Genomic DNA, 22,315 nt, shown 5'->3' on the forward strand with positions numbered 1-22,315 from the left:
GCTGAGTTGATTAAAAATGCTGTCTTTGATGTGAATCAAACGAAGCAATATTTGCAGTCTGCATAATGTAACTGAAATAGGTCTGCAAAGCTTAAGCGCCATATAGGCTAACTCTTCCTCCTGTTCTGAAATTCTCTCTTGTTCTAGTGAAACTTCAGTGTTGCTGCCTTAATGATGTATTTCTGTAGAGGAGATGGAAGCAATACAGTGTAGTTTGCAAAAATGTTTAGTTTAAGAAATATGAACCCTTAAAAAAAAAATTGGGTGAAGAGGTTCACAGTTTGGTATTCAAATTCTGCATTTCTGCTCAAGCAGATGCATTTCCATTTCCTGGTTTCAAGCACCTACTTGATTTTCTAGATTCAGTATTTGTTCACCTCACTGAGGTTCAGGCTTGAAAATTATGACTCCTGATCTTTATGACTCCCATTTTGAAGAAAACATGGCCTGTTGCATTGTGGGAAAGCAGAGAGCTCTCTTCAAAGGTATATAAATTAATTCTTTTCATTAAAGGAACAGAGGGAGAAAATGTGAAAATCAAATAAATTCAAATATGTTTAAAAAGACTGATAAAGGGCTATAGGAATTACATGAAAGGGGCAGGAGAAACTTCAGAAGTATGTAAGATACTATTAGCTTTTTACTTTTAGCTTTCAGTCTCTATACTGATGTTGCAGACTATGTTGCAGTACCTGTTCAATTTACAGGAGCCAAAAGGTCGGAAAGAGTAACTGAAGCAACTAACGGTGCTTACACATACTGCAAGACAAACCAGGAGCTTCATCTTCGGGTTTGACAACAGGCACAAAGCATTAAATCTGTGTGGCCATGGTCCGTATTGCCACCACCGTTAAAGAAACTACCCGCACATCTCAGGTGTGATTAGTGACTTGCTGCAGAGGTTGCATAGTGGCAAACGCTTCCTCATGATTCCAGCTGGGCTGTCTGCAGAGGAGTAGGAGCTCTTTTCTCTGCGTAGGGAGGCTTTCAGATCACATATAGACATCTGCTTTCACAGCATCGCTGTCTTCTAGACCGCAAGGGGAGTGTGACGGGCTGAAAGATGAGTGGAGTTGGAGATGTGGTTGTGAAGATCTGTCTGTGCCATCCTTTTTCTTGACAAGTTTATGGATCCTAAAAGATGGTGGAAGCTGTACCCATCAAGGAGGGATTTTATTTTTGCTCACAGCATGGACAGAAAAGGGCTATATTTGTAGATTTCCTCTGCAGATGTAAGGAATAAGTCCTGGGTTTAATTTCATCAATATTCAGCCTTAAACTGAGAAAAGCTTAATGTGCAAGATAGCTGAAATTCAGTATACTAAATGTCTTCAGTTGAAAAATCTCTGTAGTCAAAGTTATTGCTGAGTACTACCTTAAGTAGATTTGTTGTTTCCTTTCACACTTTCTTCTCCTATCAAGAATAGAACCAGAAATCAGGAAAAAGAGATAAAGGTGTTAATAAAAAAGGCAAGAGAAAAACAGAAAAGAGGTGTTGATTTTTAGAAACTTTGATTTACTTGATTTTGTTTTAAAAAATTAAGCTTTCTCACTAAAAGTATCCTTAAGGAAAAAGGATGTTTTTCTTTCAGAATCTTGAATGGGAAAAAATTCAGGTTTGTGTCAGGTATAGCTTTCTGATATTTTTTAGATGTAAGTTTAAAGTACTCTGCTTAAAAACAGACACCTTTTTAAAAAGAGATTTTTGGGGTTTCTTTCTTTGTACCTTGACAAGATGGTTTGTTCATGTCAATAGTCTTTTGCTCACTCAGAAGACATTGGAATCGGAAATGCCAGTACTTCCAGTCTTTTGATCCAGCTCCCTTAAGTGTTGTTACAACAGGAATATATAGGATTATTATAACTTTTCAACTTGCCAGGTTTGTAGGTCTAATCCAGAGCACTTTGGGGACTGGAGCCACTTCTGGCATGGTGCCGGGAGGACCCAGAGGTGCTCTGAAATGCTCCCTCGCTGGGTTGCCCCCAGTCTGCAAGTGCCATTCACTGACCTCCTCTTTCTGACTGGGGGCAAACTCTTTGAATAGGCTTTTTTGGGGTGGTGTGTGTGTGTGTGTTTCATCTTCCTTCAAGGGCTTACCTCAGGAAGCCCCTTCATAGCAGGCTCATGGGATGCTTCCCTGACAGAGGTCCAACCCTTGTGTCTGTGAAGGTTAACAGTGAGACACATTCATACCGCTTCTGTGGATCAGAGACCTCTGCATTTTGCGTTTGGGTTGTTAAGGTGTGTTGCGTCTTTGTAAGGCAAGTTATCACTGTCAGTTATTAACATCCACATTACTCAAGGTGAGAGGGTTTTGTACTAAACCTCCTACTTTCTCGTCATATTGAATTAGTGGGGTTTTTTAATGCATATCTGCACGTTAACAGCGTAATTTTTTTTTCACGGCAGGAGAGTAATTTCCTAATTCATTTGTACTGCTGCACATTCTCCACTCTAGTTATAAAAGAAATACAGTGAGGTTTAGGATTTTGTTTTTAAACGTCCTGTAAACCTTGAATTAGAGGAATAAGTTTTGAATATATAGGGTTGTCTTCTCCTGAATATCTCTGTAAACCCTGACCACAAAAGCTGTAGGAAATACTTTCTGTAGGGTTGAAATTTAGCAGAAAACCAAAGTAAATAATTTAAAACAAATCCTGGTAATTGTACAGAGTCTGGTTGCTTATGTATGTGTGTGTATATATATAAAGACATAGCGATGCAAAATTTGTTTAAATGGATTACTTGTTTCACATGTGTTATAATTACACTTCAGAGCAACCGCTTTCTGTATGATTTGCTTTGTATGTAACGATTACGTTACAGCTTAAGCATGTAATCAGATAGATCAGGTGTAGGACATCAAGATGGAAGATTTCTGTTTTTCCCAGTGCTTGTTTCAGGAGGAAAAGAATGTCTTAAAACTCTAGAAGTAGTAGACTAGGAAAAAGAGAGCCTCTGGAAACACCAGTTGAAATCCCCATTGAAGCTGGTGGCAGTTCTGGTACTGACTTCAGTGGATTTAGAATTTCACTGTAAGGATTTCTTAGATGTTTTTTAAAATAAAAAGGTGACCTGTTTAATACTACCCCAAAACATTCACTACATAGCTTCTGTCCTGCTCAAATTCAGATTGGTAAGTGCGTAAATCGAAAGGAGAACTGTAGGAAAGTAAAACTATGTATTTCAAGTAAGAAAGTAACTGGAGATCTTTACACATCATGCTCTTGCTAGTTATTCTCGGTAGCAGAAGTGACTGAGCGGGAGTTGTTATGATCCGTAGCACTTGGTAAGGAGGGGGGAGTCAAAGAAAGAAACAAGTGCACTTAGAAAAATGCCTTGAGAAGGTATGTGACACAAACGACAAACTCCCCAAATGAATCTGCAACACAGCATACTCATCACTGCTGGTTCTTTTTAAAGGGGAATCTTAAAAAAAATCCACTGTTGAATGTACTTAAGGCACTAATCCTTGCCCGTGTGAAAGTAAACCCAGGATTTAATCAAATTTCTATCTCAGTTGCACCTGAACAGATGACGCTGAATATCTTATTTTTATTTTGTGCTGTTTATTTCTGGAAAACAACAAAACATAAAGAAATACGTTAAGATATAGAATTGCAGAACTGGGAAATGCAATCAGTTTGTCACAGAAGATTTTTTTTTTATTGACATCTTTATTTTGTTTTGATGTCTGTAATTAAATCCCTAATTATGTGTTTCTGTTGCAGTGGTCATGCTTTTATTACATAATTGCTACAAGTTTTTCTCACCACTAACAATATTTGTTTAACCTTAGTGCATGCTAGTTACATATTTCATAGTGTAAAAGCTTAGAAATAGAGTTATTGACTGCTATGATTAACTAAATCAGAGGGGTTCAAAGTTCTTTGCCATAAATTAAATATGTTTTGTGGCAAAGGATCAAAGATAATGAAAGGATGAAGCAATTGCAGTCATTAAACAATGAATATTATTTCAACACCAACTGAAGAAAATAAAACCAAAGCAAGGCAGGAAGACTGGCTTTTTAAAGGAGGGGAAAAAAAGTTTCGCCCTAGGGTAATTAAATAATTTTACAAAATAATTTGTACTCTGATCCTTTAAGCTTGCTTTTGTGTTTTCTCAAAAAACATTTGATTAGGTGAGATGCAATTCAGTCACCTTCTCTTTTTCTTCCCTTTTGAGTTCAGGCATAATTTTTGTCAGTATATTTCAATGTATTCATTAATTTTTCTCATTTGTTTATTTTATGCAAACCATAAGAGACATTTTTTCCTCAGTGAAGATTGCCTCTTTATTTTATTTTGAAATATTTGTATATTTATTTCATTAAATGAGATAATGCTTTTTCTTATTAACATAATTTCCAGTACATTAAACATATTTCTCCACAGACAGAAGAGAGGAATCAGATTAAATGACAGTTAAATCACTTGCAGCAATTTCAACTGTTAAAAGAAATATGCGTCTCTGTTTTTTTTGTGATCATGAGATGTGCTGTAAAGGGAAATGCAATACTAAAGAAAGGAGGGAAAACATAAAGAAATAATGACTGACTTATTGCACTAATACCACTGAGAGAAGAAAAACTCACTACAAATAAAAGGAAAAATAATATAGTGAGTTCGAAAGTTACCAAAATTCATTTCTTATTGATGAGATCAGTGCAAGCCTAATACTAAGTAAACTGCAGGAGAAAAAAAAAAGCACACCAAGAACCAACCAATGCCATAAACCGTGGATGATGAAAGAAGAAATAAATACTATGCCTTTAGAGGCTATCACTCTAAATGCCTTTAATTTTTAAGTAACTCATCTTTTATCATATTTAGGGAAGTGGAGAGAGAAGCAATTATCTTTTGGTAAACTAACCATGCACCTCTGCTAATGGACTTGCTAAACTAGTTAGTGTTCTCCAAATGCCCATGCGTCCTTACTGCAGATCTGTCATGTCTTCTTGAGCAGGCATGGGACTGCACAAGCGGGAAGATTATCTTTTTATTAACTCTTAATACAAGATATTCCAGAATAACTTTAATAAGATGTATTTGTCTTAATTATATTTTTATTATTATTTTAATTTCCAGAGTCTGAACCAGCTGCTTTGAAGAGATCTTCTGAATGAATGACTAGGCTGTGAATTTCTAAGGTAATGGTCATGTTATTGATTTGACCCCAGTCAAGGTTTTCTCTGTTTGTGCTTTTAGCTGCAAACTAGTTATTTTTCACCATGGTTTTGTGTGCTAGATCTCGTTGTCCTGAGTAAGGACTAGTTCAATATTTGCCCTTTTCCTTGTCTTTCTCACTTTCTCGTTAATGTCCTCTACCGCTTGAAGCTCTTTATGCACCCTGTGCAAAATACTGTGATTTTCAGCTTTAAGATGGAGGCAGAGAAGGGGTTCTCAGGTTGGTGGACCTGTTTTTAGCTCCCTGCTCTACTCAGAGTGAAATAAAAATATCCTTTTCAAAGGATTTTAATTGCAGTCTTTTTGCTTTTAAATGCCTAATGCAAAAAAGTGATGTCACTGTGGTACAGCATTCTCCCTTATGTGAAATGGTGCAGGAAAAGTGAGGTGAAAAATGACACGGTTGTAAGGCTTTTATGGAATTGTTTTCTGGGGCTGGAGAACAGCCTCTGCCTTCCTGCTTGGTGCACTCCCTTGTCTGCTGAAGCTGAGCAGGGTATGCTACAGGGTCGTTACAGAAGGCTTTGCACACTGGGGTTGGTGTCCCTTGTGTCCTCTTTTGAAATTATATTTGTCAGGGAATGGAGGTGGAAATGGAATTTAGCAGTGGAGGAGACTCTAAGAAATTACAGTGCATGTGAAACATAATTAAAGAAATAAAACCAGAAGCATCTGTTGTCATCCTCTGCAGATGTCAACCAAGTGGGGATTGCTCCCACCAAGCAGAATCGCTTCTGTGTTACTATGAAGGTGCACCAGCTGAGCCCTTTCTCACAAGTGCTCTAAAGCTTCTGGTGGGCATAGGTTAAGGGTCATTTCAAGTTCTGCCTCAAGATCACTATGTAAGGAAGCTCTGCAAAACAGAGGGAGCTGGTAAGTGAAAATAAATGCATAGAAACATTTCTAATGATGGTCCTTATACTTACAACCTTTATTACCATATTTTCAGAGGGCATAATAATCATTAATGTGTTTATTGTGCCCTTGTGAGTTGGGGCAGTAATGTTATCCTTTTTTCACGCACACAGAATTGAAACAGACAGCCCAAGCACTTTACTCCAGCTCATGTGGGAAGGCTGCCAAAGACCTTTACCTGTTTGCTAGGTTCTCTTGCAGGATCTTGACCCGTCTCCTTGGCTTTAGGTCCTTGTTCAAGGTGCCTGAGATAGGAGACTAGTTGTGCTGGGCTTCCTCTACAGTCAGTAGAGAGAGAGGGATCTCCAGAGGAAAGTTCTGATCTCTGGGCATTTTCAGTCTTTCCCAATGGGTTTTGGAGGGTGTCTACAAAACTATGCTCCTCTCAAAGTACTCAGAGATTTTTGCATCTCTCCACTGTGGACCCTCACTAAGGACACAATGTTATTCAGTACTACCATGAAATAGAACACTTATATTTTTGCCTCTGATGAAGAAGCCCAGTGCAGCTGTGCTTAACTTTTGAAGATGCTCCATCATGCTTGCAAAATGACATGTGTGACCATAACTTAGATCAACAGGCACCTGACTGACATAGCAGAAACAAGCACATAAAAAAGCCTCTTGATGAGGTGTGAGGTTAAGTGAACAGATGTCCTCCACTGGATTTTGTTGTGATCGAGTCACCCTCTAAATAACCATGAAGTTCTCATCACTGTGAACAATTGTCTTTTTTGATCTCAGAGACATACTGGCAGGACAGTCCAAACCTTATCTGTGTCCTTTTCTCTAGGACTTGTTTAACATAGTCTGTAATGCTGCAAAATAATTGGACACACATTTAGCTTTGTGCATGCTGATTGTCCCCCTGAAATAAAAAGAACTAATATGTAACATGTAATGGCTCTAAAAGTGACAGCAGGTTTGAGACTTCAGTTTATAAAAGTGTGTGTAAAAGGCTTAGTTAACTGGTTTTAAATGAAGTAGATGATGAGAAAAACCTGTTTCAGAATTTAACATGTTTATATTTTGCGTAGTCCATGCTGAGGCCAGTTTTCTTGTGATACTGCAAGAAACTAAATCAGTCTTTGACCAAGAGGGTATGATGCTAAAGGTATTCTCAGAATAACATGATTTAGCTTTTGGAAAATAATAAAGCATGACTACATTGGACTTTTTGTTATGTAACAGCAGTTTTTCCATTCTGCACTGAATATTATTTTCAGATTTCTTATCTTGCATGTTATTGCCTATTTCATGCCTCTGACAAACTGGCTGAAACAAGCTTTTTTCCCCAAACTTGAGATATTTGTGGATAAAGGATTATTACTGGTGATATATTTTAAAGGATGAATAAATTACAGCATTGTTTAGGCAGGCTTGCAGATGCCGACAAGGTGCATGGTGTCCTGTCCAATGCTGCAGCAAAGGTCGGTGTCAGAATTCAGAAGGGACTCAAGAGCATTGGGTTCCCACCTTTTGTGCTTGGATCAGTAGGTTTAGGATCTGGAGTGGTCTGGAATACATACTAGAATATTTTCTTGTTCGGTTTTTCAGTTAGTGTTTTGGCTGCGTGACACATTCTGTCTGTCACATGGCAATATTTTAAAAAGAGTCAGCAAACTTGCTTATTGATAGAGGTACTAAAATTCACATATATCTTGATGATGTTACTAAGCTTGGATGTGGGGAGGCATGCGGTGGCAGTGTGTCATTCCACGCTCTTAGATTTTGGCTATAACGTACCTTCCTTTTCTGGAGAAGAGGGTGTGCGCTAAGTTCATGGCAATGCTTGAGTGCAGAAGGGTGGCTTTGGAACTGGTGCTTCTCTTGGCAGTATTTGAGGAAAGCAAGTGAGGGAGACTTCATTCTTGGGTTTGGTGGTTGGCTTTTTGATTTTGTTTGACACAATAGGAATGGCTAAATGACAGAGAAAAAAATAAGCTCGATTCCTGCGTTCTTCACAGAAGATCTCAAACAACGGAATCTCTCCACTCCAGTCACTCTGGTATATGTCTGACTTGATTATTCCTCTCCTGTTGAAATATGTTGCAGCTGGACAATATCTTCACTGAAATACACTGGAGAAGTATGGAAATACAAGTTAATGTTTGTGAAAGTCAGAATCTATATTCACTTTATCTATCTATATCTATATTTGTTGATTGCTGTAACTGCGATGCAATTACTTACGTCTAAAAATGATGCTATACATACATGGTGTGGGGTTGGTACTGTACCTTTCCCTGACTGAACAGCAGACCTGTTGATTCATTTCAGCCTTGAGTCATATCAAGGGTAGGTTTTTTAACTTTTGTTTGTTGGGTATTTTTGTTTTTCCTGTGACTGTCAGTTCACTGTAACTTCCCCTCATTTCTAAAATAAAATTCAAGGTGAATGTTCTAGCCTCCTCTGAAGGCATCCAGTTTACTCCTTTCCTGACTGCACTTCACACCTAGTCTAGCTTTTAAGGCCATGAGGTTCACCCTGTTGGTCTGTTCCTCTTCTCCCTAGAGTGATTTAGCATCTATAAACCTGTTTGCAAAGGAGATTGAAGTTTCAAAGTAATTATGATTTATGAGTTGTGTAATTACTGGTGTCTGGATACGGGACAGATATAAGTACCTCACCGAGGAAAAGATGGACAGGACTAATTTTGTACCTTTTCTCTCCACTGGCAGCACTGCTGCCCTGTCAATATGGGCATACCTCTGGACAAACCACAGCATTCGTTGCTGTCTTTTACATGATAAAGGTAATGAGGTGCTGTGGGAGGACAAAAAGTGATCATAGAAAACCAGACTTTGATAATTCTGTTGCTTTGTGGAACAGATTACTGTGTCTTTATATGGAAATTCAAGTGGAAAAAGTGACATAGATTGTTTGGGGCGGGGGGGAGGGGGCCCTGAAATTCTACTTAATGTTTCTCTTAATATTTCCAGTAAGTCAATGTGAACATAATAAAATGGATGCGTGTGTTTGAAAATATTTGGCTAAATTTAGCTATGTTTTTGGCTTAAAAAGGGAGGACAATGATAATAAATTTAATTTGAAAATAGAAGCGTCCTTGGTTTCCTGTTTTCAGTAGGCTTAAGATAATTCATTTGTTCTACTTGCAGTTTGCCTATTGATGCATCATCCCTTCCAAAACTGTCTGCGGGCCATCTTAGCTAGAGTTTCCTACAGTTATTTTTGCACTATTGTTAAACAGTACCATACAGCATGTTGCTTTTTCTTTTCAGTTTATTGCATGGGATCAGCACATAGTTTTTTACTGTGGCATATTTGTGTGCTTGTCACTTTTATGGTTTATATGCTAGCATACAGCCAAAAAGACAAACTTTTTCCCCTCAATTTTCTTCTTTTGTATTGTTTAGTCCGCAGTGCCTTTACACCAACAACTTGTAGAAATCAAATTCCTGGAATATAATTAGTTTGCTTAAAAAAAGAAGAAAAGTTGGAAGGATACAGTTCTTGTGGATTAGTGAGTGTTCTGTGAATGGCTGCATTTTACTACCCAGGGCTGTACCAAGGATAAAATGCAAATGACTATTTTATTTAAACTTCTTAGTTTAGGCATTTAACCTCTGATACCTTAGCGTGTCACTTGCACAGAGACTCATGCCTGCATGAAGAGCTTTTCTAAAGCAAGCAGAGCTCTTCACATAGGCAAAAATATGCCTGTGTGGATATCATTGCGTGACAAGGACCATATGTTTGCATTTGTTGTATACGTAACCCCAAACCAGGCAGTACCACATGTTGTCCAACTACTACTTTATTGCAGTTGATCTAAAATTAAAAGAGATTTTTTACAGTTGACAGTGTAGTTATTGTTTGTTCAATTTTGAGTTTGTAGAAAACAAAACATTTTTTCTTAATGTCTCTATGGTATCAGTTCTTACATGATACTCCCATAAAGAAATTCCTAGTTTTACCTGTTAACTTTTTCATGGTTGTGGCCTAGTTTGTATTGATTATTTTATCAGCTCTGTCATTCAGTAGTTAGATTATTGCTGCACATTGGAGGATGATTTGGCTGTAGTTCGAGGAAAGTTGTTGTTAGCATGGCTTCTGCAAAACAAGGAGTTAAAGCTTTGAGCATAACAATCAACTACTTGCATAATTCCACTTTCTTATTTATCTGTGTAGTTCCAATGTACCGCATGTATTTAGCTCACCCAGTATGCAGTAACCAAAGACTAGTAACCAGTTTGAAATTCTGTATTGCGATAGATGTATTGTGATAAATCCACTGCGTTGGCGGCTTCTGCGTTTGCCATTTTGTTAAAAGTTGTCACACCACGTGACCCACGACGTAAAGCCTGCTGGAAACAAAATACTAATTTTCTTTAGTTTCTTTGGTTAGTTAAGTACTTTCAGGAATACCAACTGTGATTTGAGGTAAAGAATCCCTGCAGCAATTAGGATTCATTTACTACTGGCACATTTTATTAATTACACATTTGTAACCACATGGATAGTCACCAAACCAATCGCACATGTCTGTATTTAGAGATTTGTAGACAGAAGATTTAACGTAAACATAGAAATGTTAAACTACTCATCTGTAGCCTGCAAAGAAGATAACAAGAAGGATTCTGTTCTCAGTATGATTTGTGAACAATGCTAAGTAAATATTCATCATTAATATATAATAACTGTTGCTTTTGGCAGTTCACTTTTCATTTAATTCGATAATGTGTCCAGTAAATGAAGTGGTACAGGCTGCAGTGTTTTACCATCACAATTGCATATTTTCAATCATTGTTAAATGAAGGCAGCTCAAGGCAAAGCTTTAACCCCCACTAGTTTTGTATGTGATAAAAAGAGAAGGCGCTATCAATCTTTATTGTCTGTCTCGCTTACTGTAATTGCATTCAATAGTCCACTGATTCTGTTGTCTGTGCTAATGTCAGGAACAGTGAAGAGCCAGATGCTCAGACTAGATCATACGCATCCAGTGGCCACTTTGATAAGTTGGCAGCAAGTCTCTGGGTTCGATGATAAATTGTTAACTCTATAGATTACGAGCAGCTGAACACTGGGAGTGTGTGTGGAGAAACTTCTTACCTTGTTTTAAATCTGGCATTATGACGCTAGCTAAAGGGCATACCATGTATTATTCAAATGCATCTTGCGCTGGAAACATGCCAATGAGTCATTGTAGCCCCACGAACAGTGAAACAACAACAACAAAATCCCCAGCCTGAGTGATTCAAACATGACATTAATAGTCCTAAGACTGTAAAAAGTATTTCAGAATAATCTCTAATAGTTATGGTTATCTGATTCAACACGAAAGCTTTTGAATTATGGTATTCCATCCTTGAATCCGTCTTAAAAGTTGTTTTCTCTTGGCAGCTTTTTTTCTTTAATTTCAAGTAGTAGCTGGAATGTTTTACAGAGAAACAATAATGCTTTAGTGAAGTATGAGCAGTGATATACTTTTGTGGGGGGAAAAAAGTGTAAACAGGGGGATGATGGAATAAGTTATTTGCTTTCTACATGTAACTTATACCTTTACAGTATGTCCCGTATCTAAGGTTCGTCACAGGTTAATTGTTTAAGCTGTTTAGTGAGTATTATCCCTTGGACAAGTAGCTGTTAAAGGAGATCTAAAAAGACTTGGAAGCTTCATCTTCACCCAGTTCTTATTATTTAGTCAGATGATAATCCTTTTTTTTTTCCCCAGGATAGATTTAAATGGGATGACCCCAATAGCTGATGGTAGTTATATCAGGATGAGTGTGCCTTGCTCCGTGTCACTTGTGGCTTATGTCTACAGCGCTTCTGACAGTGTGGATGTGAGGTCTAGCTTTTGTGTTGTACAGCATATGAACTCTATTGTGGTAGTTGTCTGAGTGTATTTGGGTGGATTGTTAAGGTAATAGCCATCTTGAATGTAGAAATGTCAGTGAATAAAATTCTGATCAATGAAACCTTTTTCACATGGTGATGGTTCAGAGAGCAGCCGTTGCTAGCTCTACAAATAAGAGAGGTGGGGACTTCCAAAGTGCCGACTCAGACACTGATTCTTAGAAACCACATCTTGAACAAAGGCCATCATCAAGCAGTTAACAGAAAGTGTTGAGCACAGTTATATCTGAAAGGCAGAACAAAAATGCTCGATTCATGGGCATATTTTGCATATCTGCAAGATATACCTGCCTGCTTGCTATCCTGTCCTAGAGTTCCCTTCTAATATAAGGCATCTCCATCAGCAGAGACGCCAGTCTTTTTAGAAGTGCCTATGGGGGGATTGTGTTGCACGCTTTTCGTGTACTGGCCCCATGTTCAAAGCATTCCTCCAGGCAGGATGGACAGGGTGTTTCTCATACCTACTGTAAAAGCTGGTCCAAGGGTGCTCAAGTTGAGAGCCTTCTCACCGAAGGGAATGTCTTTGTGGAAAGTTCTTGGTACTCAAGCTTTTGGGAAAAAGAAACATCACTGTCTTCTCTTAAAATTTAAACAAGTAGTTAATGCTCAACTTTCAAGAGGCTGACTGAGACACTGTGGCTAGGAATTGTGTTCTGAATAACTTCTGGTCCTGGCTGGAGGCTCTCCTGCAGCCTTGAAAGGGGTGCTCCATCTCATGGTGGGCACAGGAGTAAAGGCAATCCTTTCTTCATTGCTTGGATACTTTGGGCAGCTTATTTAACTGCTGCAAGTGTTATTTAGGTACATCAGTCTCCCCCTGTGCAGTGTAGCCATTTGATAAATAACATCTGGTAAATCTGGCCTTGACTGAGGAGAGGAAGAGAACACTGTAGAGTATATGTGCAAATATTGGTTTTCATGCATCGTTTCTATCTTAGGAAATCAAATTGCATCGTATTTGGAAATGCATAGTGGACTTTGTGCTACTTAATGCATCTGTTTGCAATCTGATGTATATGTAGAAGAGTCATTATTTGAGGGAGTTTGGAAAACTAAAATCAGTTTGTTAAATTCATGGTACCTACTGTTGCCTTTTTCCCCCATTTGCATTTTGTTCAAATTAATTACATTGCACAGATGTTCAATTAAAGCTTAAAAAAATCAATGGATACAGCTGTTTTGAAGCAACATTGTTGAGATTTAACATATTTCATAATGCTTCTCTCAGAAGAAATTCGATTAATGACTGCTAAATAATTTTGCAATGATAAGTTAAAGGAAATGTGGAGTAAACTCTAAGATGATGTAGGCTGTCTGCTCCATTTATTAATTAGAATAACAGAGTAGCCCATAAGATACCAAAATAGAAGATCTGCTTTTCACTTTGTTGGACTAAGATGTGGATGAACTCAGGTTCCTAGGCAAAACATATTGATTTAACTGGAAATTATTCATACCTCTCTTGCAATTCATGGAAAGGTAACTTGAAATAGCTGCCATGGAAAAGTCCTCTACTAACAGTAGCCATACTGGGGTTTTTAATTCCTGCGGTACTGCTTTGTAATGTGGAATGATAGCAGTATCTTGCATATGAGCCGTGGGAACTGTAATAGCGTTGGGGCCTTTAGTATAGATTTTTATATTCTAATATAAAGGAAGAGAGCTTAAGATAATATGGAAGAGATGTGATGATAACAGCTATGGCAGAGGTGCTGTTGGACCAGATATCATTTGAGTGGTGGCTGTGCTGCTTAGGGAAAAACCTCGGATGCAGAACAGTAAAGGTAAGTTATAAGTGAGGACCAAACTATATTTTCCGTTGTGTTTACAGTATACGGGTGTTCTGTGGGGTGTTCACAAGTTTCTAAGCAAAATTTATTGAACCACATTGTTATATATAGTGTGAAGAGTAAAATACAGAAGAGGAGTTTAATACTTGAATTATCACATTGCTTCTCTGGTTGGCCAGTTGGTATAGTCCTGTTGGTCTGATTGAGGCCAAGATTTCACCCCCCACAATAAAGCCAGCAGTTATCCTCTTTTTCACTTCAGAGGATTTTGCCCTTAAGTTATGTTATTATTAGTATTGTTATTACTAAGCATTAGTTAATAGCACAGAAGCGATTGAAGCATACCAAGACCCTAGTATTGTCCTCAAGGATGTCACATCCCATGCTTCAAATACCTTGATAGTGTGTTTAGTTTGTATATGCTGTGCACAAATCAAGGCATTTTATGATCAAGGCATTTTACTTCAGTAAAGTGAAATTGGACTTTGTGCCCATGTTTCCTGTGTTAGACCAGAGCTTTGGCTACTAAATTAGAGCATCTCCACTGGAACTAGTGAAGGTGGGTTCCTTCACACCTTTTTCTGTACAAGTTAAACTACTCCTGTCTCCTTGAAGTTTTTTTACTCTAAAGGTCTAGAGAATTGCTTAGTGATATTGCACAGAATGTGAATCTACATTTATCAATTTGTTTGAAGATGAAATATTCTATTTAGTACATGTAGATATGGATATGCACCAGGATACATATACTAAGGACATGGTAGTGCATGTTAAGATTTCATTGGAGCTGTTGCGTATTTGGACTGCATGCTCTGAACACTGATCACATCTGCCTTTGTTTGGAGGCAAGTGTTGGGGGATCTGAAAGTGTTCAGAGGTTTTTAGCTCAATCTCAGTGATCGCTACCCCATGCCTACCTAAATTTTATTTTATTTTATTTTATTTTATTTTATTTTATTTTATTTTATTTTATTTTATTTTATTTTATTTTATTTTATTTTATTTACTTTTGGACTGATGAAGGGGGCACCTTTGCTGAGGACAGAAGCAGTGTGACCTCAGGCCTGTACTGCTGGCTCTAATGCCGTCAGGAGGCCCAAGGAGAGGTTGGAAGCCCTTCATCCTGGAGGATTAGTAGTGGCAGCTGGGATTCTACAGTTCTCACCAGATCTTACAAAACGCTGCACTTGGCCCTAAGGGAATACCTTACTGCTTAAATACAGGTCTTTCTGACAATTAAAAGAAACAGCACACAAAAAAGGAACTACAGCAGAATACTATTTTGGGCCATTGTTTATATTCTTAATTACTTGCCATTAAATCAAAGCTAAGTAATTTTTGCAGGGTAGTTCACTCAAAAGATTTCTACCAGTTTGACATGTTGTTTTGTATTTGTGGTAGAGCTGTGATGTTTGTAGTATATTAGTGTAAGCATCCTGTTACTTGTGCATTTCAGAGTGGTTTTTTTGTTTGCTTTCAGTTCTCAGGTAATGTTAGAAGCAGTAATGGTACCTGTCTCTTTAAAGTGGCGTGGCTTCACTGAATAATTTTTGAAATAATTTTTTTGGCAGATGGTCTGCTAGACACTAATTCAGTTAGAAGATTTCTGCTGTAAGTCATGGTTTATGAAAGCTCTACCAGGACAGTAGATAAGAGACAAGAACTGATTTTTGTCTGGGGCCAAAAATGGAATTTCGTATGTGAAAAATAATGTCTGTATGTTTTTGCAGCTGCAGATAATTGGGAGTAAACGTAATGGCTAGACCTATTGCTTCATTTGTATTTGCAGATGATTGCATTCTTGTCTCACTGCTTTTAAACTGATACGTAGTTCAGCTCTCAAGTGAAGTTGCTAATTTATAGCTGAGCAGATCAGGATCTAGATGTCCATCTCACTGTAATGGTGTCTCAGCTGGGACACTCAGGAGTCTGAGAGTACAAACTGTTTTACCAAGACTACAGCCATGTTTTTGGATTATGTACAATGAACAGTATGACATTTTACTGATTGTTGAAAAGAAATTATATGGCAAGCAAAAATATGTATCCAATATCTTGTTTAGAGGGGGGTGGAAGAATCAGGTTTAGAAGTAGTCTTATGCTCTTCTGCAGTGGTACAATATTCAGAGTTACTGCACCTGGATCTGAAACTATTGACTGTAAAGAAGAAAGTTCTTCACTTTGACTCAAAAACCTTAATTTCAGAATCAAGCATTTAAAATAAAAATTTCTTTGAGGTAAATTCTGAAGTAAATTGTTCCAAATTAAGAAACCAAACCAATTTCCTTTGAAAGTGTAAAGAAAAGCCCCTTGAGTTAGAAATAGATTAGTATGTGGGATAAAATTTCATAGTTAGGACCAGTTTGAGGAAGCTGAGAAGAACTTCTGAAACATTTCAGAAGCATTACATTTGAAAATCTTCCTGAAGAAGTTTTGACATAAAACTTCTCTCAGTTTGTGATGCACCATGCAAGTTAAACTTCTCTGAATTATGGAGCAGGAGCCTGAGTCCGTAGCCTTTTGAAGTCAACAGTAGCTTTGCAGGTGCATCAGTACACCTGGGATCATATCTAATGAAGTTGTAGTATTATTAAACAAAACAAAACAAAAACCCACACAAAAACCCAAAACCCAAACACCTCCTTTTCCTTTTTAAAAGCAAAAGCTTTTAAAGCAACATAATAGCAGGGGGGATCAAGTTCTCTCATGGGAGCTCAGTCCTCTGATTTCTTGCTTAGGTAGTAATTTCTACTTGTGTTAAGTTGAACCTAGTCGGTAGACGTTATGCTTTTCTGATTAGATGAAAATCTTCACCTTTGGAAGGAGACTAATAACTGTGCAAAATGAATGTTATAGGGAGAGGGGCTTTAAACTTTTCCCTTTTTACTTGTTATATGGGTTATATTAGTAGTGATCTGGGCAGGCTTTAAAAAAAAACCTGCTGATGTTTTTTATGTATTTTTCCATGTTTGTAGAATTGGTTTGACTTATGTGTATAGAGTATGGAGTGTAAAGTGCCTTGGCTTTAGTGGATTTCTGTGTTATATTTTTAAAATATCTGCATGTTGAGAAACTGGTCAAGTTACTTGGGGAATGTACTCTTTCAATAGCAGCTTTGGGAGAAAGCTTAGCATTTTTAACACCTGTTGTAAATCCTTAATTTGAGTTGCCCCACAATTTGAAAGGAGTATTTGTGTGTTCTTGTAAGTCTTGTCAGCACGTTGTTTAGTGAAGAGATTCAGTATGTATGGAACGTCTGTAAAAAGGTATGTAAAAAGCAGCAGCAGATACTTCCATGAGCATTTGTGAGGTAAAGTCTAACATTATTGCTAGGTGTCTGCACAGATGTTAAATGGCTGTCATAAAAAAAATTAGAAACGTTCAGGTGTAGAAAATTACTCAAATTATGTAAATATTCAGATGTTTTATATAAAAATAAGAATATGCCACCTTGTGGTAAGAAAGATGTTTTGGTGTATCCAGAAATCCTTTGGGTGAATACAGTACACATCTGAAAGCTTGCAATGATTTTTAATTTTTTTTTTTTAAGCAAGAGTTTAATAAGTAAAATCAAATTTTAGTTAGAGAATTACATGACCGAACTTCCCCTTTCCTCTGTGTGTTCTTCCTCCTTATGAATGTACTCTTGAACTCAGGGTATTTACAGAACTGTTGCAGCAAAAGCTGAATATTCCCGAAGCTTCTTATTCCTGTGTATTTTTTTCCAAGCTACTTGCTGTTATCCCAGAGAACTGGGTCTGGGAGGAGGGACACACCTTTAGCCCGGGTAGCAGCCTTGTAGCTGAGACTTCTTTTTGTAGTTATTGCTTTGTGGTTAATGCTGCATATATAGGCTGAGATAGCGGAGTAAAATGTCTCTATTTTATACTCAGCACTTAGATTGACTATTACTTGATTTGTAGCCAAAACTCAATTATGGAAAAATAAAGGTTTTTAAAAGATTGATAACATCTCTAAATTTATCCAGCAGCCAGGCATATCTAATACCTGTTATATTGTGCCATTCTTCATAATAGATTATAAAAAGTTTGTGTTTGCCTTTGCACCTATTCAAACTTAATTTGCAATTATAAGGTGAATTGTGTAACCTAATGACATCCTCTTTCTCACCAGGATGCTGTTCTTTAAATGTTTGTTTAGATTAAAAAAGAAAACTACCTCCCCCAGTTTCTCTTTTTATTCTGTATTCTATTTTCTGTGATTTAAATAATCTACTGTAGCTGCAATACACTTAGTGGGACCACAGTATAACTGCTGTCACGGACATGATAACAAACTACTGTTGTTTTACTGTTTAGGTCCCTTTATTTTACACGTTGATGGTCAGGAAAAAACTACAGAAAAAATAATAAGTGGAAAATCTTACAGTCCTAAATTTTGCGTGCGCACACACACACACACACACGTTCCTTAACAGCAGGGGATGTCTACCCTGAGCAGGCACTTCTGTGCATATTGATGCTACATTTATATAATAATAAAAAAGGGGTTGGCAATTTTTCCCCAATTTGAAGAAGTATTGTGCTTGTAATTAAAACATACTTTCTCTTAGCATAATTTATTTCCTTGCATAATGTAATTTGACAGAGTGTTATAAATGTATATGTCTATGCTTCATGACCCCATTATGAGGACAATTTTTCCATAGTAATTCATTTGTGTTCTGTTTTCTTCCTGCTTTCTGATTACACAATCAGTATTGAATTGTGCAACCAACATCCTGATTAAAATGAGACAAAAACCTATACAGCTTAGCTCACTGAAAATCTCTTGTTGTTTCCCTAAAGACAATGGCAAAATTCTTATTTGCTGGAGAAGACAAAGTTATTAAAATGGCTTGCAAATGGAAGAGTAGAAGGTGGAGCTCCAGCTCCCCGTGGGACGAAGGCAGGGTAGAAAGTATCAGCTGCAAACACAGTTTGGAGAAGTATTGCAGGAAAAAAGGCGACCCACTAGAAAGTTGGGGCTGATGAGAGGGATTTGGGAGAATGTTTCTTATTTTAGTCCAGATTTTAGGATCACAGTAAGGTTTTTCATAGCAACAATTAATTTCTGTAGTTGCCAGAAAATAACAAAAAAAAAAAGTTTTTTTGATGCAGAAGTCATAATGCTACTGAATGCATAAATAATTTTAGTTTTATCTTGCCACCAGGCCTAAGAATCAGAACAGCCTTTATGGTGGGTGGCTGCTATGGACTTTGCCTACCCCAAACAGTTCACAGCTGCTGTGTTTTTCGACTAGCCCAAAATGTGCTTGACAAATAATACAAGGAAACCTATTCAGTCACTTGAGAAGGGTTCCTCTACCATTAGTCTGGAATAATTTTTGTGGCTAGAATTAAACACACATTCTGGTGAATGGGAGGATTAAATAGTCCAAATTGCGCTTACTTTTGTTTGCGTTTCAATTTCCTTTTTTTCTTTTTTTGCTAATTTTTTTATTTTCTGGTGAATAGTGTAGGATTTGTTTATTGATTGGCTACTAGTTAGAAAAGCAAAATTTTGATTCATTTCTTGAGAATATTAACAAAATGAATGCTGACTATATAAGCATGCCTGTTTAATGCTGAGTTGATCTTGGGAATGATCAGCTAAAGAATTAGATCTTGGTGCTTGAGACTTGAACATATCCAGAAGAACTGAGAACCCGAGTTGCAGCTTTGCCTTTTGCACCCTGGCACCCTTAGTTTATTGATTCATTTTGTCAATCGAGAATGTGTTTAGATGGATCATGGGCTGCTCACAAGCAACAACAGTTAATTAGTCAAGTATATTAGAAAATGGTGTGCCACAAATCTTAGCAGTGGGCCAAGTTCAGTAAAATGCTGATTTGTAACAATTATTAATTTTTTAAAAATTTCTTTAGAGCAGAAGTTTGGCCTTATGGTCCATACTCAGGTTTGGGAGCTGTGAGTTCCTAATGTTAATAACCTGGCTTTTTTACTAGCTTTTTCTCATAGCACATGTAGGTCTATCTTATCCCCTCTTACTTCCTATAGAAATAAGCCTACTTACTACAGTGGTTCTACTTGAGGTGTTATAGCTAGAACGGATTGGAAAATGGGAAACATGTCTTCTGGAACATTTCTGACCAATTCTAATTATTGCCATTAATGTATTGTTGAAAAATTTTAAACGGAATTTATTTGGAAGGTATGACCTGCTCTTTGAAAGTGGTGGAAAATACTTATTTTTAATCACCTTCATCTCAAGAGCTGTAATTGAGGTTATGAAGTTATAGTGGATTAACAGGTTAGTGATTTTTTTTTTTCAATATGGGGAAAAAATTCAGCAAGTTTCTTATAAAAACTTTACTAAGTGCTCAACCTTTGAACACAAATGCAAAATCAAATGTTTTAAGTTAGGGCCATAAGCTTCACATTAGGAATTAATCATGAGATGTTTTGGTGATAAAATCTCTCTCATTTGAAAATGTAATTTATTAACTGTTACAATATCTATTTCAGGGCTTTATTCAAGCTCCAATAAAGATTTTCATAATATTATAATAATGTGCCAATATTAAGCCTTGTGTGAAAGAAAAGTGTGCTTTTCTCTTGGCTTGCAGTTTCTCTCTTTTTTCTTTTTTCTTTTTTCTTTTTTCTTTTTTTTCCTTTGTCCCCTCTGGGATGCAAAACCAGAAAACCCAGGGACATGACCTGATGTTTGGTGGCATAACAGGGAAGTTGCAACTGATCTCAAAGTAGACAGCGTTGTTGGTGGGGCAGCGAGACTCCGGTCCCTTGTAGCTGGCTGTTTGTTGGCCACAGCCACTTCTGCCTGTGTTGTAGGTGTGCAAGAGAGGTGGGATGCTGGTGGCTGAGCAGTCATTCCCCAAAGACTTCTCTGCTCTCCCATGGATGCAACGTAGGTCTGTGCTTCATGTTAGTGACCTGCGTGGATAGTAAAGGGTCTAAGGAAAGCTTCAAGGTAAAGTGCGTCTCATCTCATGCACCTCCATCTTAATGCTGCCTCTCGTACCTCCTGTCCAGCTTAGCATTTGGTCTCGCTCACACATATGGTGGTGGAAAAGAATATACGTAGCATGTTTGATCAAAATGGACTGAAACAGATGGAAAGTCTTGGGATCATACTGTGTTTTCTCTTTCTGTGCTTGATGAAGGAATAGTCAGTAAAATGCTCACAAAGTATTAGTTCTGAGGAAAAAAAAATACTTGTGATTCCCCTTGCATTTGCATCGTTTTCTTCATGTTGTAAAAATAATTTAATATGACTTTAACAAGTTGATTCTGGGAAGCCTCATAGAAAGGCAAGAAGTACATGACAGCACTTGAACTGTGCTATTTTGCCTGTGCTGTAATTATTTTCATTTATGAAATTCTAAATTCTGTTTTAAATATTGAATATTTCTGGTGAAATGACAGCTTGTGCTAGCTTTAGGATATGCCTGCTTGGTAATTATTCATGAGAAGAACAGCTGAAAACAAACTAGTTATACACCTTGGCAAGTCACTGTGATTTTAATTCTGTGAAATTTCCCTATGGCCATGTGACTTTATTCTAAAGTACTCTAACAGTGCAGATGTCCAGAATGCTGTAGCTGTTACAAATGTTATTCCTGTATTCAAAGTTTTCAATCATCAGTGCTTCAGGAAAAGAAAGAAAGGAAAAAAAAAAAAAAAAAAGAGGAAAAAAAGACTGATGATACAGTGTGTTTTGAGTGTTTGTCACATACTTCATTATGTGCAGCTATCAAACATTACTGGAACACAGATATATCATAAGTAATATATCCCAATGCATGTTCAGGGCATATAATGGAATTTACGATGCCTGGAAGAATGCACCACTGAAATGCACTAAGTATTTTAAAATATCTTGTTTAAGCTGTGATACAATAGGCAGCATCAGCACTGACATTTTTGAAAGTTTGAAAGTAAGATAATTTCTATGTAACATTGGATGAAGAATTGAAATGCTTCAGATTTAGCTAAAAATAAAACATTTCTCTCCTTTTGCCTTTTCTTTTTCTTCTCCATATGGCTCCTGAAACATTCCTTCATTTAAATAGGTTTTAGAGCTCTTTCCTTATAGTTCCTAAAGCATTCATTGCTTTTTGAGGAAAAAAAGCATTTTAGCATGTGCTATTTTTGTTATTCTAATTAGAAAAAAACAGCTGGTCCTGCGCAGCTCTGACTGTAGCCTTTTTCAACACATTGTTCAGATTTTTTTCTCTTTTTCTGTCAAGCTACAGGCTACCACCTCTTCCCATCCCACACAAGCCAGCCCCCAAAACACCTGCATGCACAGCCCTAAGTATCACATCTGCCAGGGAACAAAAAGAAAATACTTCATTGGTCACAAGACACATACATCAAATTATTCATATTAGGAATATATATATTCACAAGTAACTGGAAGTGACACAGGGCTAATGGCCAGTAGCTTCGTTTCCCATTCAGGGGTATTTTTTAGTGTCTTTAGCATGCATTCTTTCTCGTACATATAAACCAACTTAACTGCTTTCATTTAAAAAAAAAAAAAAAAAGGTAATCAGC

General features: G+C 37.2%; 1 long non-coding RNA gene across 2 annotated transcripts in view; it reads left to right on the forward strand.

Annotated features, from left to right (window-relative positions):
- The window catches only part of LOC142054929 (uncharacterized), a 210,489-nt gene that overhangs the window by 125,703 nt on the left and 62,471 nt on the right, over positions 1–22,315 (forward strand). For both annotated transcript variants that reach the window (XR_012659731.1, XR_012659732.1), the window contains exon 2: positions 5,092–5,153. This is a non-coding gene — a long non-coding RNA (uncharacterized LOC142054929). The remainder of the gene's footprint in view (positions 1–5,091; positions 5,154–22,315) is intronic.

The sequence above is a fragment of the Phalacrocorax aristotelis genome, chromosome 3, assembly GCF_949628215.1.
Source record: "Phalacrocorax aristotelis chromosome 3, bGulAri2.1, whole genome shotgun sequence".
In the NCBI taxonomy this organism is placed as follows: domain Eukaryota; kingdom Metazoa; phylum Chordata; class Aves; order Suliformes; family Phalacrocoracidae; genus Phalacrocorax; species Phalacrocorax aristotelis.